Consider the following 4,584-nt stretch of genomic DNA (forward strand, 5'->3'; position numbering starts at 1 on the left):
GCTCATTTGAATGATTCTTATGCAATACGTTTTGTGAGTCAGTACATCTACACATTAATGTCCAGTTCATTCTGTTTCCTGTGAACCATCTGTACCATGTTGTTGGTTTTAATTGTCAGTTCTTATTAGAAGTGATTTGACCAATAACTTTAAGTCGACCTTTAAATTAATATTATTTTGTCCATTTTTGAAGCATTATTGTTCTGTTGCTAGTAGCAAACACATCAATTTCACTTTAACTGATGTTGTTACACTCATCTGTGACAGCTAGTGTATGCCATGCATTAATTATTGTGTGTTTTATCCAAATATTTCTGCAGTGACCCTGACCTACACCCCCATTCAGTGGTGGTGCTTTTATACAACCGGACCTACCAGAAGGTAGGTCCCTTTATCTCTATAACGACATACTGTGCTCAATCCACTAATGAAGGAAGATTAAAAACGCCATTGCTGAAGATATTCTCACACAATTTCCTTTTGGTTTGAGGGTTCCCAGAGCTGGAGAAAACGGCTTCGGCCGAGCACTCAAACCTACACAAGGGGGCCATTTCCGAACTTCTGTTATTCCAGAGTGTTCCACTGAAAGCCCTTAATGTGCAGCTGTTATCCCTTCACTTAAATGTGCTTTGCTCAGCTGAAAATGACTGAGATGGCCTGAGAAAAAAAACACCTGCCAGACTCATTAATTATAATTTATGAGTACCAGACCTTGGACCTTGACTTGATGGATAATTTCAAACAGGCTTTCAAATACAGCCTGTTGATGGAGGTTATAAACAGAACAGTTTCAGTAAAAAATATTCTGACTCGTGAAACATTTTTGGCAAGTACATACAAATACAGATGTATCTGTATTCTCTGTAAAACATCTCTCCCTCCTGTAGTAAGTCATTGTTTGGATGTCTTTTGCAGTAAGCTCAATCACAACTCTGTGTACACTCACAAGGATTAAGGGGCTGGCTTCATTACGCACCCATCTCGGTTTGTTTGACCACGGTCTCATTTGAAAAGATTAATTGGCTGGCTCGAACTGGCTCAGCTCGACTAAACTAAATATTTAAGTTTTTGAGGTGCATGCGGTCAGCTTTAGACCCCTCGGTGATAGTCTATACTTGAACCTGGTTTGTTTTTCTCAGCCCACGCGGCCATCACACCCTCGGCATGGCAACTTCCCATCTTGCTCACATTCCAGCTTCTTTTTCTATAGATTTTTTTTTTTTTTTTTTACTGCTTTGTGTGTACATGAATTACATAATTGCTTGCTTTTGAGCACAATTTCTGTCTCATTACAGGATACAAGGTGGATTACAAGGTGTACGCACTTGCTTAGACTAAACAGAGGAAGAAATAATTGTTGGTAAGTCTGGGATAGATTTTCAGTGTTTGTTAAAAGGTGCATTTAAGTGACGCTGCATTAAAGGACTCAACATAACAGGTTCCCCTCAAGATATCACGCTAGAAACACACTGTATTTCGGACCCAAAATTACACACCAAACACACACATAACGCCAAATTCAGCTTGAATTCAGCCTTTGCAAAGTATAGCTTAAGAAGATTTAGTGTCAAAATGTGTTGATGCAAGATCCATGATCCAAGGATGATGTCATATAAGTGTAAAATATTTGGTATTTAAAGTATTTTGAGTTATGTAATATATGTCGTACCCATGTAATTGATTGATTATTCAGGCAAAACCTACAGTATGGATCAATTTTGCGTAAAATGTCCTGATATGAATAGTAAAAGTAGAATCTAAAGTTTTACAGCATCAGTGGATTTCTGCCTCATAATTTACAGCTATTTGATTACTCATGGAAATATCTGATTTTCAAATGTGTATTTCTGCCAAGAGCAGATGAGGTGATGTGGGATACAACAGAAAGACTTTATCAACCAGGATGACCTTCATTAAGCCCTTTATCCTCCACGATAAAAGAAGAATCTTTTAACTCACATTGAAGCAATTATTTAATCTAATAGGCTGAGATTTATCAAGACACCAGGGGGAAAAATGACAGCTTTGGATTTAGTCGTCATATCTTTTGCTCCAAGAAAAGCAAAATGGTCAGATGAAATAATAACTTCAGGAACGCCAACAAAATTAAAAAGTGACACACAGAGAATTCATCATTTGGTTTTGAAAGGTTTGTTCTGCATTGTGAGAACACGAGTGTTTTCTCAAAGATTTTCCAGGTCATGAAAGGTTAATGCAACAGTTTGAGAATTACAGCTAAAACAACAACGTCCCAAACAAATGATCCCAACAAGTCACAAGCTGGATGCTTTTATCGTTTCTCTGTGATGGACAGCTGCAGAAAATAATTTCAACAAAGATCACACATGTATAATGTTGAGCTTTACATGCCATAAGAGCCTCTACTCATAACTACTGTACCGGTTAAAGCAGAAATAGTCAGTAATGGAATGGAAAAAATGTTGCTATACAAAAATAACTGGCTCCATCTAGTGGTCATAAATAGATATTGTAAATCCATCCATCCATCCATCCATCCAAACATTAGCTATACCGCTCATCCTTCTAGGGTCACAGGGAGGTTCTGGAGCCAATCTCAGCTGACATTGGGTGAGGGCAGGGTACACCCTGAAGAGGTCGCCAGTTCATCACAAGGCTGACATATAGAGACAAACAACCACTCACACTCACATTCACACCTAGGGGCCCTTTAGAGTCACCAATTAACCAAATGTGCATGACTCTGGGAGGAAGCCGGGGTACCCTTTATTGTAAATACAATGAAATAAAAATTTAGAAAAAATTTACAGCCACTTTTTTATCTGTCTCGCTGAACCTATTCTCATTTTAATGAAATCAAAACATTTAAAAGTGACAAACTAAATCTATAAAACGAATGTTAATAGGTCCTGGTATTAAATTTTAGGTCATTTCTGTCGACATAATTCCTTTGTTCTGTAATATTTCATGTTTGCTATGTTGTATCTTCATTTTAAAGTGAATAAGAAATGTTTTTTAAATGTCAAACAATTACCTTGGGTTCCTGGACATAATTCAAACATATGAAATGAAAATAAAATAAATGAATTAATTGTAATTGGGGTCACTGAGGCTATGTTATTTAAAGGAGCAGGTCTCAGAGATCTCCGCTGTTTTGTAAATCAACAATTAGAGAATCTTCTATTAAAATATCTCTTTGATAGCTATTACTGTAAATAATTAATGATTGTTTTGCATTGTTACAGTAAGTCAGATTTATACTGAACCCTACTTATACTTTACCTATCACCATTGGCCCTCTCAACAATCAGCTCTAATTGCTGAACCTTTATTAAAGTAGAAAAGTAGGAAGTAGAAAAGCTTCAGATTTTGGTCTTGACTAAGAAAACTTTATTAGACAACACATAGCACAGGAATTGCGAAACAACATTTTCAAGGAGATTTTTGAAAGACAAGAAAGTAAGCAGCTGCATAATCTTATGAGCCTGTAGTTGGTAAACTCAGATATCCAGCAGATAGATAAGACACATTACTGTACAGTGGATGGGGGGACATCAAACAGGAGGAAAAGCGGGGTAAATATTTACAGCATAGCACATAGATATTAATTTTTCAGCAGGATATTTCATCTCACTGGCAAGAACACAGACTGCTCCCAAGCGGTCGCTCCAGTGAGTCACCACTCTGATCCAGCTATTTGTCCTCCTCCACACTGAAACAAAGGAGACACATCACTGAAAGCGCAATTTAGAAATCCTCTTAGCTGCCCATGAAAACACATTTTGTATGCTTTTTGGTGTATTGTATAAATGACAAGCCATAGCCCAGCTGAAGGATATTAGTCTAATTGGCCATTAGGAAACCTTTGGTGGCAAAGATATAGACATGGAAAAAAAATGTTCTTGATTATTATTCTTGATTCAGAAAACAAAATAATGAGGTTGGTATCTCCAGAGAGAAATGTAGCATATATTTATTAATCCTATGTATAGTTGTTTTACAGTAATGTATATTACAGCAGTAAACTGTTTTCATACTTTTATTTTGAATTTAAAACAGATTTGTAAAGGAAAAATGTGCAAAGGCTGCGATTGAGATGATTCAGTGAAAATGGGATTTTGAGTTGGTTTCTGAGAAGAACATTCTCAGATAAAGTGATGAATTATAATACAGCAATTTCACATTGTGAAAGCTGTGTTTTGTTTTGTTTGTTTTTTTTTACATTAGGCGAGACTGAGGATTGAAAAGCCATGGATAGTTTGTACTACAGACCTATCTGAAGGACCAGCTGCCTGACGTAAATGATGCCATTCAAAGTGAAAAGAGGCAGTTTTGGGGAAAAAAGGTAAGATGAAATTCTCCTCCAATACATGGGCAAAGGCATAAATACAGTGGAAGTACCAGGGAAATCAGATTTCAGCACAAGAGTCGATTATGGTTAATTGTGGGACTTTGGTTTACAAACCCTGGTTGATTTGTAAACAAGTTTTGTGACATTAAAAACTAGGTAGTTATTATTTTCATGTCCATCGTTCTGTAACATCAGCATTACAATGGACATTTGTCTCACTTCCCTCAATAGGTTCAAAAAACAGTAATCCAGAG

At 36.7% G+C, this 4,584-nt stretch overlaps 1 long non-coding RNA gene across 1 annotated transcript; it reads left to right on the top strand.

Moving 5' to 3' along the window:
* Positions 1-307: 307 nt before the first annotated feature.
* Positions 308-4,318, top strand: LOC147819042 (uncharacterized). Its single transcript, XR_015437340.1, has 3 exons — positions 308-381; positions 1,296-1,360; positions 4,207-4,318. It is a non-coding gene; the product is annotated as an uncharacterized LOC147819042 (long non-coding RNA).
* The last annotated feature ends 266 nt before the right edge of the window (positions 4,319-4,584 follow it).

The sequence above is a fragment of the Seriola lalandi genome, unplaced genomic scaffold (genome assembly GCF_002814215.2).
Source record: "Seriola lalandi dorsalis isolate HSWRI2012SDOR001 ecotype SW California unplaced genomic scaffold, Sedor1 jcf7180002054346, whole genome shotgun sequence".
Classification (NCBI taxonomy): Eukaryota; Metazoa; Chordata; class Actinopteri; order Carangiformes; family Carangidae; genus Seriola; species Seriola lalandi.